The sequence below is a fragment of the Pezoporus occidentalis genome, unplaced genomic scaffold, assembly GCF_034315485.1.
Source record: "Pezoporus occidentalis ecotype Australia unplaced genomic scaffold, CSIRO_AGI_Poc_V1 ctg101, whole genome shotgun sequence".
Taxonomy (NCBI): domain Eukaryota; kingdom Metazoa; phylum Chordata; class Aves; order Psittaciformes; family Psittacidae; genus Pezoporus; species Pezoporus occidentalis.
In genome coordinates, this window is record NW_026912791.1 from 1623253 (window position 1) to 1637628 (window position 14376).

The window sequence follows — 14376 nt, forward strand, 5'->3', positions numbered from 1 at the left end:
GGTTATTCCTAAGAACCAATAGCTCACTAGTGCTACTTACAGTATTTTACATGGCGGTTCTCTGCTCTCAGAGAGCGGATCAAAAGGTTTGGCATCCCCTTGAGGAACATTTTTAGAGATCAGTTTTGTGGACATAGAAAAATTTTTATTGGTCATATAATTTTTGTGAAACCTGTGATTTTCCTCTTGTTACACAAGCCTTGCATGAGCTGAGCCATTACCATTTTGTTGTCTTGATCTTAATTAAAGTTTTCAAACAGTAATCTTCATAGCAAGGTAACCTTTCTTTTTACATATTTGGTAATGTAAACAGTCACATCTTTCCCCTGTTTGTGTATAGCACACTAATAAATTACTTCTAAAAAAAGGGCAGCAAAACCAGGCTGCATTTATATGTTTATTTAAACCTGTTAATTCTCTTAAGGTTTGCACACTGATTTGTGTAGACAATGCTCTGTTTAAGCAAAGCAATTTTGAAAAATGCAAGTCTCCCCAGATGCTTGCTGGAACTGAATCTCTTGGCCATCTTCCCTTATGTTCATGGAACTGATGTGTTTGGTCACCTCATTTTCTGTTTTCTCTGCGACTGTAGCAGCTACCCAAGGAGAAAGCAGCTTAGCTGAATAGTCTTCCTTTTCAAGGTTCTTCTGTGAAGTAAAGAACTTGGCTTCTGAAAGATGTAACTAGAAATAAGGAGGCAGCCCTGTTCTGGGGGGTACTACCAACAGTGCTGTTGCAAGCTAGAAACTTGGATTCTGGAGAGACTGTTCCCTGGCTTTTTCTTGGCAGAAGACTTTTTGCTGTTGTATATGCTGCAGGTGTATTCAGTAAACCCGAGTTATTGCAATACACTTGAGACACACTAGAACTGAGTAATGTTTCATCTTCTAAATATTTACTCTTTTGCTTGTTTCCCTGAGGGATTAAAGGCTTGATACTAAATTGGTCTTTATTCCCTTCTTTTTCCTTTGGGGGATGCCATGTCTCTTGTTGGTCAAACCTTGGTTGCTGTTAATAGGCTTTCATCTCCTAAAGTACCTGATTTTTTCTTTTTCTGAGGCAGAGGAAAGCAAATGAGGGGAGAGGAAGGATTTTGAAGGTTCTTTATTGAAACTGCTGGTTTTGTGTGTTGTTTTTTAATTCTCCTAAATATGCAGTCTAGGAAGTGACATAATTGCATACACTTTTAATTTCCTCAAGGCTCTGTGTGGTCTTCATCTAGCTTCTCAGATATTGGCTACAGATGTTTAAAATTGCTTCCTCCCAATTAAGCATCTGCTCTGAAGTGACAAAGTGTAAGTCCACATATGCCTGAAAGGCCAATGTATGCACAAACAGTTTTTGTTACTAGATACAATGGAAACTTTTTCCCTTGTCTTGGCTTTTAATGCACAGACGGTGAGAAATTGCTCTGCTTATTGAACTCCATGGGGGATACTGAGTGCCGGTTTCAAGTATGCACTTAAAAGTGTGCTGCTTGTTGATCTTCTGTGTGAATATTCTGGATGTCTCTTAGTCAAGAGTGTCACTTGCTCTACTATCTAAGGGTTGCTTGCTGTCCCACTTGGGATCTTTTTAGATCAGAAGATCACTGATCTGGTGACTTTACTGTTTAGTTGGAGGGAAGGAAAACTTAAGGGTTTTCTTGGTTGTCACAGGTAGAATATTTGGAATATTGAATATTGATGACATTAGGTAGAGGTAACTTAAGATTAAAAGAACTTCATTTCTGAAGATGTCAGAGAAAAATCTTGGATTTATTCCATGGGGGAGAAACCAATAAAAAGCAGCCAGTGGCAAAGACAAACCTTTGCTGATGTAAAGTCAGCAATTTAAATTAGAATTTAATCACTTACAGTAAATTGAATTAAAAAATTGTATGGGGAGAGTGGGTTTGTATGTGCATGTTGTTGACAACCATGAGGTGTTCTTTTGGTACATCTTGGTCTGCAGAAGTGCAAATGACATGCTTTGATCAGTCCCGCTAAGTAACTATTCTAAAGATTTTTAGTGGGAGGGAAAGAGAAAATAAGAACAACAAAAAAACAAAACATTAAATGAGAAGCACTCCAAATTGCAGGTAAAGAATAATGTTTCAGGAGTGCAACCTACTGATTAAGAGCTTATTAAGCATTAGATGACAGGTGTACAGTGAAAGGTTATTTAAAAAAATTGTCAAAGCAGAATCCCTGGGTATGGAATTCTCTTGAGCTGTGGACAGCTTCAACATGGGCAAAAATCTAGCAAACCTAACAAGTAATTTAGGTCTGAACAAATTAACTAGGCAGTATTTGGTTTAAGTCCTTTACTTCTTGATCAAAATAGATTTCAAACTCAAGATAACAAATTTGACAATGTAGGCATTGTAAACTGAACTGTGACCAGGGACCTGATTTTGTATGTGCTGCAGAACAGGTACTGATGGTAACAAGGTAACCCAGGCCATATCACAACCCATACTGTAGCAAAAGGCCACTTAACCAAGGTAACAAAATCTGGTACTCAATTGTTACAGTCACATCCTTGATTACAATGAAACTTTTTTAGAGGAAAAAGTATATAACTCCTGGACTTCTTAGATAATGTTACCTTTTTAAACAAGTTAACAAACCCCTTAGGTTTTGCTTCAATCTGTTAATTAGATAGACATATATTTGTTATCCCAAGTATTAGCTGTAGTCGGAGTACTCTATATCCTAAGGAGACTCATGTGGTGCAGTCACCAGCAAAGAGAAAAGTGCAGAACTTTGCAAAGGATCTAGTATTTGGTTTTTTTTCTGGTGCACTGATGCAGGGCTACATGGTTGTGGTGTTGGTTTCAAAAGTCCAATATAAGATCAAGACCACTTTCACTAAGAAACTCTGCACACTTTTTGAAGATCCTTTCTTTGAAGAACTTGTAACCCAGATAGACAGAAAAGAGGAAAAAGGGTTGGAGAGGAAGAGGTGGGAACTGAGTTAACCATGTCAGAGAACTAAGAACTGCTGTCTTGAATCTCCCAACTGCCTTCATCACACAGTTGTTTCTGCTACTGTCATTTTGGAGAGAGAGGATAAATAATTTATAGTAGTTGTGAGGCTTCCTCTTGGATTTGGTATCGTCTTCCTAGAAGTGGTGAACCTCTGGTGGAAATGAACAGTGTTAACTCAATTCCATGATCTTTTGCACTAATTGCAGTTTACCACTGTGAGTTCTTGCATGAAAGTAGTCGGAAACCAAATTTAACCAAACATTTCAGTTTTAAGGATCATATTTTTATGAGACTAGGTTCAGGGCAGTGCAGTCAGTGGCAGAAGGGAGCCAGGCTTGTCACAGGGAACCAAGGGCTTTGTATCAGCACCCACTACTGCACCTCTCAGAGCAAGGTGACTTCCTCACCTCCTGTCTTTGGAATATACCAGCACTGCTTTTCGCTCATTTATTCCCTGGAGTGAGGATAGCAGACAAGCAGTGGATTTGCTGTTATGCACTAGTATAATCGATTGAGTTAGTGTGTTGAATTCCTTCCAAACAGGGCTCAAATGGCGACACAGTGACTTCCTTCCTTTTTCTCTTCTCTTCTCTGTTGACTGTCTTTGTAAATATAACCAAATGTATTGGGGTTTGGGTACTGCTTTTATTTCATAAGTTTCTGGCCAAGAGTGCCTTCTTTTCTATGTCTCTTTTTCTCTTTTTTTTTTTTTTTTTTTTTTGCATTTACAGGCATAAAAGGGAAAATGTGCTAGGTTACTTGGGAGAATTTGGTCTAATTTGCAGGAAACCCCAGTGTGGCTGCTCCCCAAAACACACCTCAGTCTTGGCAGCTTTTCCTTCCCCATGCTGCTACCTCTCAGCTCTGCCCTCCCAGAAGGCAGCAGCAGCAGTGGCAGCTCCCCCTGTCTTTGCTGCTACTTCCAAGGACACCACTTGCTGCTCTGGCAGTTAAATGCAAAAGTTAAAACAATGTATGGATTTTCCTTCAGATTTCCAGTCTGTGTTTGAGCTTACTTGCTGGCATGCATTACAGTTGATTGACAGAGTCATGCTCGGTAATATTAACCACAGCACAGAAGTGGTTTCCCACACTGTTTTTTTCTTACCTTTGCATTCCTCTGCCTGCAGGATGACTACCCTCAAAGAGCATTGTTACTTAAATATCAGCTCTTTAATCTGATGTAATTATTTAGAGAATGTTTTGATGTTTTTGATGAAATCGGATATCTCAGTCAATACTTTGAAAGTAACATAAATATTTTATAAGAATCATGTAAATTATGTTCCACATTTTAGTAGGTTTAGGGTCATTACTTGCCTTCCTGTGGTGTTCTGTAGGGATTCATGCCTTTTTTTTCCTTGCTGAATGCCCATAAATCTTTCTTGCTGTTATATGAGGCAGTGTCTAAGTTTTAAGAATGTAGTTATATTCTTAAAGCTAAAAGTTAGCAAATAGTATTGATAATTTCTGTTAATGATGCTATTCTACTCTTTCTTGGGTCTGTGAGCAATGGTGTAACCCCAGTGATTAGTTATATGAATATTAATTATATTGGACTCATACATCTTCAGCCTGACTGACTCTCCCTGTGGCAGAGGTAATACTTAAAACAGAATGTTGGTTTGATCAATGTGCTTTTTTTCTTTTTTTGTTCATTGTAAATTGATGGGATTTTTTTATACTCCCGGAGTATAGGAACTACTTGTATACTTGAATGGGCTTTCTTCTTTTGTTTTTTTTTTTTTGTTTGTTTGGAGGGTGTGTGTGTGTGTGTTTGTTTGTTTTTTGGTTTTGTTTTTTTTTTTAAGTAAATCCAAATTTAAAGGTATTTCATAATTTTCCTAACTGATCCATTACTTTAGTTTGGAAACCATATTCAGTAATTTAAGTTGCAACAGAAAAAACAAGAATGTGTGTACGTGTCAGGTTTTTTTCATACCGAGGTTGGTGAAAGGGGCACGGATCAATGGAGATGAACTGAGTCAGAAGTGTTACCTTATATGGTTTTCTGTAGAAGCCAATAGCAAAACTGAAGCAAGAGTCGTCACCTACTCCCATCCTTCCTAAAATCTTTTCCATAGACGAATTGCTACCAAAAATGATAAAAATAATGAAGTAAATTGTGGTTGCTTTCATGGTGAAGGCAAGAAAAAGTCTGTTCTCGTGGAAAAAGAAACTTGTGGCATGGTCTTGAAGTAGTTTGCTACCAGGAGATGGCTTGCAGTCAGTGGCATGTGTCTGGCATGGAAAATGGTTTTAAATGTTTTTGATGAAACGTGAGGCACTGTAGGATCTTTATCTTTCCTTCTTGGAAGTACTTGCCTTATGAAGGTTTAGTATCAGAATCCCTCATCACAGAACTATCTTTAAGCATAAGGCAGAGTCTTTTTTCCACTGACATGTTTCTGTAAATATGTCTGCCATTCACTTTCCCAAAGTAAAAAGAAATTTCACTTTTGTAACTCTACTTCTCCAGCCTTTGGTATAAGCAATTTGCTTTGAATCTAATTTTTCTTTGCAGGTATGAAAGTATATTACATCTTTTTAAGAAAGATTTCTGATGTGAATCATTTTAAAGACTGTTTTGCAGGCACCAGTCCTCCAGACCAAGATAAGTGGCCTGCAGAGTAGCACTAACATGTATTAAGCCTTGTTTAAATAACCTGCCATCTCTTTTAGTTTAAAATGTTGATGATAAAGGTGCAGTAGTCAGTAAATAGTTTGGAGAGCTGACAGTGACCACCATTTGGTCAAGAATCAAGACCTGTGGTGATGCAGGCCACAATTCCCAAAGCAGACTAATGACCTGTAGTTCGTCAGTTCTTGGATGCTCAAATGGAAATATGTTGAAGATGCTTAACTCTTACCTGCAGGACATGTAGCACTTCTAGAAAATCAGATCTAGTTATGTTTTCTCAAGTTGAAGTATCCGAAATTTTAATTTCTAGTGTCTTTTCCAGATTGTACTTCTTCATTTAAGTCAGTCTCACAAGCTGAACTTTCATTTCAGCTTTTGTAGTTAAAGGGGAGATGCTTCAGTGTGTATTGTCTAAGTACTTTGAAAAAATGAAAAGAAATTAACTGATTAAAAATGCAGTTTTCTAGTTAAAATTTTGAAGAATGTGTTTAGCTCTAATGTTTACTTACCAGTGGATTTAAATATGACTTACCAGTGCATTTCAATATGAAACAAAAAGCAAAACCATACTTAGAGCTTAAGGTAACATGCAAAATTCTTGGTTTTCACCTTGAAGGCTTCAAGGTAAATAGGTCATCATCAGATCTCCCATCCTAAAGCATTTGTCTTGAGCTGTTCAGTTCTCTTCATTGAGAACTGAACAGCCACCAAAGCAATGTGTTGTATATAGTGACATTGAAGGATAACTTTTGTGTTGTGCGGCAGTAATATGTTTTGGTAACTTCATGTTCTACTGTTCTCAGCTTTTTCAACTTACAAGCTATGATGCTTTAAAATTAATCACAGTTTAAGAAGGATTAAAAGCTTTTCATGAATTCCCATGCATCTATATATAGATATATGTTTATCTATAGTGCATGCCTTTTTATTTGTTCTGGGTGATTGTGTTTTCATGGTTTTATTTGAGAAGATGCAAATGTTCTATCTGTATGAGGAAAGTGTTTCTTTAAGTAATAGGTGTTGAAGGGTTAAAAGTCTGAGGTCCTATTAATGTGGGGAAATGCTGACACAAGTTCTTCAGTCTTTTTCCTGACAGAACACCCATCTTTAATTTGCTCATCTCTTTACCCATATAACATTGTACATCTGTCCTTGAAAACAGCTCTTGCAGCATGAGCATAGCCAGTGGAGTCAATTTAGCAAAGGTTGCTCTCTGTGTCCTAGCAGTGCAGGCAGACAGCCTGGAGCTATGACTTATAATCAGCTAAACAGGTATATGAATAATTATTAAAGATAGAAGCCTATGTTAATTGCTGTATTTAATCTTGCTCTTATAAATTGTTTCAGAATTATTCCCCCCCTCCCCTCCAAGCAGCAACATGTCAAAATGAGTACTTTTCTCAGATTCTAAGTTATCTAATGGATTTTGGAACATCTTTAGTTATGAGAAGATCCTTGCTAATACTTAAACATACATATTCTCCCTGAGAGTCCTTTGTATCCACTTTAAAGCTTTGTTGCACTGCCAGCATGGTGGAAGGGAGCATGGCACTGAAGTAACATGAGATCTTGAAATATTTGGAGTTGACTGAGAGCCAGTTTGCAAGTTTCTGAAAGGAAAACCCAATATTAAGCTGTTGTTTCTCTTAAAATTATTGTCTACCAAAATGTTTCCTTGACAAATCTGAGCAAAACCACTTTCATTTCAAAGCATTTCCGTTCTTCTGAAATCACAGTATATTTGATCATCAAAACAGACAAAATGATAAAGATCCCTCTAGTTCTGTCTCATTGCTGCTAGTGCAGTAATCCTCCATGGTAAGTGGGGAAAATTAATGGATGCTTGTAGAGATTGAGTAGCGTATGGGGTGGGGGAGAGTGACAGTGACTGCATTTGGTCTTCACCAGGAGGATTTTGCCTTATTAGGCCACTTTGCAAGCTAAACTGTAGTTTATCTCACAGATCGCTAAAAATAAGTCTGTATGGCTTTCTGGCAGATTGATCTAAAAAGTGTACGATGATGGTACATGGATTTGTTTAAATACAAAGCTGGAAGCATGAGCTGGCCTCCAAATGATGAATGTCTTTGTATTCCAGAATGGAAGCTTTCCAAGACAGTGATGCATAGCCACCAATTTGTAACTTTTCATACGTAACTTTGGACTTTTCTCTATTTGTTTGTTTGTGTAACCTCTCATATGCTAGGTATGGCATCATTAAATATCTATATGCACTTTTAATGGCTTTCTAAACTCCACAGTTGTCTTGGAGAAAGTGACATTCAGTCTTGTTTTCATTATTATTATTATTCACTGCTTCTCAGCTTTCTTATTTGAATGCTCTCACAGTTCACTCATAGCACAGAAAAAAGAGCTCAGTCATTAACTTTCTTATGTATAGAGTGTAAGTACTGTGGCTAATGAAGGACATATCTTCTTTTACTGAATTTATGTCCCATTCATGATGTTTGTATCACATATTCCTTCTCAGTACTGATATTTTAGTGGATTGGTTTTAAAAAATAATAATTAAAAAAGGATATAAACAAACAGCCTAGGTTTTCCTCTCAAAACCAGTTTTAGATTAGAGGCAGCTCAATAAGATGGGGCCAACAAGATAATGTAGAGGAGAGGACAACTGAAATTAAGCTGCTCCTCAGAAAGCCTGAGCAGCCCAGCCCACAGCACCGCTTCAAGGACAGGGCTGGAATAAGGCATGTCCAGCAGCATTAGCAAGGCTTCTACTTTCCAAGCTTCAGTTTTCTTTTATTCTTTTGCTTGCCTTTAGTCCTACACAGCCTCACAAGCTGCAGTTCTGATAGTTCTCTGCCTTCTTTTAGTTTGACCTGATTAGATTGCTGTCTTCAGAGCTGCTTCCTTATACCCTTGATCAGGTAAGCAGGGAAGAGAGGAAACTTAACTGTAGTTAACCCACAGATTGCCAGAGGTGGGGCTTCAGATGTGAATGGCTGCACACCCAATAAAAACAATAAAATAAAACAATCAAAATAAATAATAAAAAATAATAAAAACAAAAAATTTTGACTAAGAATATAATCTTGAGTAGCTCAAAAATGCTGAGAATCCTAAAAGAGTAGCTTGAAATCTAAAGAAACAGTTGATCAGATGTTTCCCCAAAGTGGTAGCAGGCCAAAAGTGTCTACACTATATGAGGAAAATTGGGCAATTTGGAAGATGTGGCATAAAAATATTTAACCTAAAGTTTGTGAAAAATGTGTCAGAAATCCACTTGATCATGCTGAAAAACTGGATTTAATATGGAAAGGACTTCAGTTAATTTCTCTGTCTGATTTGTTAGAAGAGATGTCACGAACTGTAGTTCAGGTGCAGGGAAAGTGAGATGAGCACTGAAGGCATTTCTGCCGTGCTCCATTTCTACCAAGGAGTTTGAGTGGAAGTAAAGACATCTCTAAAATTTGGGAAAATGGCAATGCTTCCACATGTTTTAAACATCTTATTATTTGTAGCAAAATAGATGCAGTAATAGATGGGCAGAGCATCACAGGTGGGGTGCGTTCTATCTGTCTTTAGAGTTGACTAACGGACAAGTTGAGGTGGGAGGACGCAATGGCAGTAGCTCTGCTGCAGGTGAAATAGTGCTGGAGACAACTCTGAACTGATATTGTCATTGTGCAGGGATTTCTCTTTTAGTTCTGTAAAGCGTCTCTTCTGACTGTCATCCTACATTACAGATGTGATTTTTCCTTAGCGTACTTCATTCTTTATTTCTGCATGGTTTGGTTACTTTTGCTTCTCAGTTTTCTATAAAAGTATAGCTGTGGCAAGAACCAAAGATATAAACATGATGAATGTGACCTCACTTTCTAATTCTGGGGTTCCCCTCCCCTTGTATTTCATTGTAATTTTATAGATCTTTTTGTTTTCCTGAATGTCATAAAGACATTTAGTTGAAGGAAGGAAGAGAGGGAGGAAGGAAGGGAGGAAAAAAGGAAGGAAGGAAGGAAATAGAGATCAGAAAATCGTGAAATTGCATCTGATTAGATGGTTTTATTAAGGTAGACCTCCTTTTCTAAAGATTATGGCAGTTGACAAAGGTGTTTTTCATGACAGAACCCACAGGCCTATCCTGAGCCACTGCATAGGTTCAAAGGAACAAATTTTCATGAAATAAAAAGAACATGAGCATTTCCATGGCTTTGAAAATTAAATATGACTTAAGTCTCTTTCAGAAGGTGTGTCTCAGTCGGGGTAGTTGTGCGCATCCAAAACAGCATTCAGTGATTCCAGGTGTGTCAAAACATTTAGATACCATGGGCACATGCAACACTGGTCATGAGTGGCAGGAGAAAAGGAAATACTGTGTTGTTACATTTTGTAACTTTCCTACCTTTGTTTTGTAAAGGGGCCCAAGGTGGATACTTCAGTTATAGTAGTCTCTGCAATGGAGTAATCTTTCACTTAACTGAGGCAGGACTAAACCACATAAAAGAGTCCCTTTTTTTTTTTTTTTTACTTCATTTTTTACGCTGGGTTTTCTTCTTACACCTCTCTCTGGATGGAGTTAGTTTGATTCTGGAAAAATGGGTCATGCGTGAAAGACACTTGATGCACTCAAAAGGACTATTTTTTTTTCCCCCCAGTACATGGTTGGTTTCTAACTGGGAAGCAGCCCTGTGATTTGTAACAGCTTCAACTGACTCTACCTGCTGTGAAACATTAGGAAAAATCCATAAGGCCACTGATCCATGTATTCCATGTATTTCAGCTATGTAATTGTAAGCCTTCTAAAGAGTTTTTTGAATCCTTTGAATCAACAGTAAAATATATACATATCCAGGGAACTAATTCTTGGCTAAATAACTGCTCTAGGCAAATGTTGTAAGGAACTACCCTGCTGTGTTCAGCAGTGGAGCAAAACCCTGATGGATAGAGATCAGTCCCCAAGATAAACCTTTAAATCTTTGGTCATAGAAAATTTGCATTGCTAAGGGGCTATATTATGACTCAGTGGGCAATAACTGGTATTACAGCTACTTTCCTTACCCCTTCTGTTTTCTTTCTCTAAACTGCTTTTCTACTTTTTCCTCTGTGCACCTCTCATATGAAATTACAGTAGAACATGGTGGTATGCCCCCACCTCTAGTACAGTCTACTTGATACTGAAGTATCTGAATGGGGGTTTGATCTCCACCCCTCTGCACCCTTTCCTTCTTCTTCTCTTGGTGGTCTGTGTCCTTATTACAGGTATTCATGTATGTAGTTTTGCAATATCACCAAAGAGGGGCAAGGAGGTAGAGCAACAAAGGCTATCTCACTTGAACTAGTTGAAGATAAGCATCATGCCATTTATGTCAAGCAGTCAAAGGCACCTGACCGTACAAATCTGTCCACATTGTTATCTTGTTTGCCATACAAATCAGTGTTCCATGGACATACAGGTCTCTTGCACCATCATAACTTAAGAATAGACTTGTGACTTTTTTAAAATACACTGCTTGAAAGAGGAGCATCTTGCATGGAGAGCAAAGAGCAGGACCCCATGGATGTGCTGATGGTGTGTTTCTTTGCCAAGCAGTAACTGACAGGAGTAAGACTGGAGAAGACTGATCAGTAGTATCACTGCCTCCTGTTTTGAGGTAAATGTGGCTTTGAAATCTTCTCATTAATCAGCTAGAGGTGGCCCAAATAAGTGTCTCCTCTTTCCCCCCTGTAGGACTGAACAATGCCCCAACCTCAGCCCACCTCCCCTTCTGGCCCCATGGGAGAGCAGCCGCTCAAGCACAGCACTGGACAGTGGGACCCCTGGGGCTCCACAGAGCTGCACAAAGCACAGCCAAAGAGTCTGCGCTTCCAGTGCTGCATCTAAAAGGTGCTTCCCAGTGTGGACCTACTCCTCCCAGTAGTAGATGTCTCCAGTGCTTCTTGTTAATAGTAATAACTGCCTGAGATAACCTTCCCTGTGATGTAATTTGACATACTGCTGTCAGTGGGGCTTAAACATAGTAATCTTTAAAAATGATTGGGAATTTGCCCTAGAGAAAAAACTGTTATGATTAATTTTTACAAATGATAAACCACTCCTTCTTGAAAATGCTGCATGCTATGAAGTGTCATTTAATCCATTTAACTACAGAGCCTGATGCTTCTGACAACTGTGACTCAAATGTCATCACAGAAAGTGATATTTCAAGTGGCAGGGTGGGATTAGAAACCTGCTGAAGATTTGTCAAAGGAGAAGTAAGTACATAATTTTTAGATAAGTGATTTGTCTACTCTAAACCACTTCCGCTGAAAAGACAGGCAGCTTAAAAGAGAAACTTACACTGTTACACTAGAAAGAGTGTTTAATTGCAGAGAGGGAAAAAGTCAATCCTCTTACTTATGGTGGTATTTAGAAGAAAAAACAGGATACTGGGTAATAAAAGTTTTCTATATGGAAGTAATAAAATTATTTTTCCCGCAGAATATAAGATTTCATTGAGGCTTGTATGAGGAAGGAGTGAGTCTCAGTATTTGGGACCCAGCTGCCTGATATGTTCTTGTTGTTTTGTGTGTCTTTTCAAAATATGAAATACCACTGTGATAGCTTATGGATTTTGTAAATCTAGTAAAACCTGAAACAAGCACAAAATTGTGCGTTCTGTGTCTGTTTGAAATTGATATTGACTTACAGTGAGTTATAAATTTCATTCACATCCCCCAAGTCTGTACTCAGTGCAGTTACATTAGTCGGGACTTTGGTCCTTGTTTGGGATTATTAGCACACTTCTCTTTACTGCTTTGCCAGTCCTCTAAACTCCTGCTTGCTGTTACCTCTTCTGCCAGCCCAGCTGGATAATTTACGGCTCTTTAAAGCATCCATCCACTCTGAAAGGCGATAAAAACAGTTGTAAGAGTTTCCGTACTTTTCTGTGACTGAATCTCAGATTTGATCAGGTGCAATGGGAAGTACATTTTGTTCCAGAAGCCCCGTTTGTCCACCTCGCTCTCTGAGGACTTAGCTGAAGGCCTGCCTGCTCTGTACGGAGAGCCCACCTGCTATGGGTACCAGCCCTGCACTGTGCTTTGTACCACCTGTAGCAGCCATGTTGTCAAGAGTCTTCCTTTGGTCAGGCTGGTGCAGCTCTGAGGTTGCCCAAGTGTTAGAGAGGATTTGGTTTGCAATACTGCTTAGTCTGACAGCTGAGGAGAGAAAGCAATAACCCTGACAGGCTGACCTTGAGCTCATCACACGTCAGGAGTGGAAGTTAGGGGAAAAGCACACTTACCTTTCACTTGTTTGAAGTGGATTCCCTGGGAATAAAAAAAAAAAAGGAACATGAAATCTGACAATGCTTTTTTTTGTGGAATAATTTTTCGGAGAAGAGCTGCTCTTTGATATCTGTGATAGTTTATTGCTCCAGTCTGTCATGTTGCAGACTCTCTCTGTGAAGGTGTTTTTGAAGCACGCTGAAGTGGCTGTAAGCATGGCAAGGAAAGCTGGGGCCAATTTTTCTCTGCAGGAATTTTGCTGAGGAGCCGGTATTTTTGTTTAATCCCTCCTTTTTTGCTGTTGCGTTTTGTTTGGGTTTTCGCTGGAGCCTGCAGGCTGACTGATCTGCGAAAGGGCCGGGTGCGCCTTTAAGAGGTGGAGGTACTTCGTGCAGGTTGTGCCGGGGGAGGAAGTGGCTCCCCACCGCAGGAGGCTGGCAGGAAAAGGCTGGTGTTAGGCTGGTCACGACTTAAACTGCCAGTTTTCCCTCTGAGAGGGAGCAAAAAAATTGTCACATTAGCTTCCTGTTCTTTTCTTCGACACTGACAGCTGAAAACGCTGTCCGCTAAAGGTTGCGTTGTGGTACAGTTTGATCTGTGAAACTTGTTTAAAACTCTTCCCTGGGCAGCGCTGAACTCGGAGTGGCGTGGGAGAGGGTGATGCTGTTCGGGGCAGTGGGCGGCCGGCTGAGGTGTAGGTCTGAACTCATAAAACCTATCCCAAGCGTGAGCCCGAGCCGGACAATCCCGGCAGCAGTAGCGGCTCCGGCCTGCAGCCCCTGACTGCCTGCGTGCCTCAGTTTCCCTCTGTCTCTGCGCCGAAGGGGCTCGTTGCGCTCCCCGCGGACGCGCCCCCGGTGCTAGTCGCCCTCGGGACTGCAGGCGGAGCCGCCGCTCCGCCGCCCCGTCGGGCCGCCCGCCGCGGGCCCGGCCCCGCCGGTGCCTCCTGCCCGGCGCGGGGCGGCGGCCGGTCCGGAAGGAAACTCCCGTCCACGGGCGCTGCCCGAGCCGTGGCTGCTCCGCCGCCGCCGGGGCTGCTCCGGACGTTAATTAGCATGACTAGTTTGATGGATTTAGTCAACAGCATTCAGCAAACAGGGCAGGGGGGAAACAAGTGCGTAAGATTTCCCAAATCTAAAGACTTTTGAGCCCCGGTGCCCTCAGCGGTTTGTTACGCGGGCTCGAACAAGTGTTGCTGCCAATTAATTGATCGGGGGGATTTATTTTAGTATTTTGGCTGGGTGCCAGAGAGAGAGGCTTTGTCCTCGCGTTTTAAGCACCACCCCTCCTTGCAAGTTTGAAATGTGAGCTGCCTGGGTGTATTTTTTTTTTCCTCCTCTCTTTCTCTCTCTTCCTTCTGGCAAAGTGGCTGCGTGTGCGTGCGTGTGTGTGTGCGTGCATGAGTATGGGAGAAGGAGGGAGAGGTGTAATGGGAAAGCAAGAGATGGATCACTAGAGGCAGAAAAGAAAACCATCACTATCAGTAACATGCAGCTGAGGTGAGATTTTTCTGAGTGTTTGATTTTCTTA

General features: G+C 40.2%; 1 protein-coding gene across 10 annotated transcripts in view; it reads left to right on the top strand.

The window, feature by feature from the left end:
• The window catches only part of ZMIZ1 (zinc finger MIZ-type containing 1), a 345736-nt gene that overhangs the window by 239717 nt on the left and 91643 nt on the right, over nucleotides 1-14376 (top strand). For 2 of the 10 annotated variants that reach the window (XM_062613441.1, XM_062613430.1), the window contains exon 1: nucleotides 14193-14345. The exons of the other annotated variants lie outside the window; for them this stretch is intronic. The gene's annotated coding sequence lies outside the window, so the exon portion shown is untranslated. Of the gene's footprint in view, nucleotides 1-14192; nucleotides 14346-14376 lie in introns of those variants that run through there. 10 annotated transcript variants of the gene reach the window in all.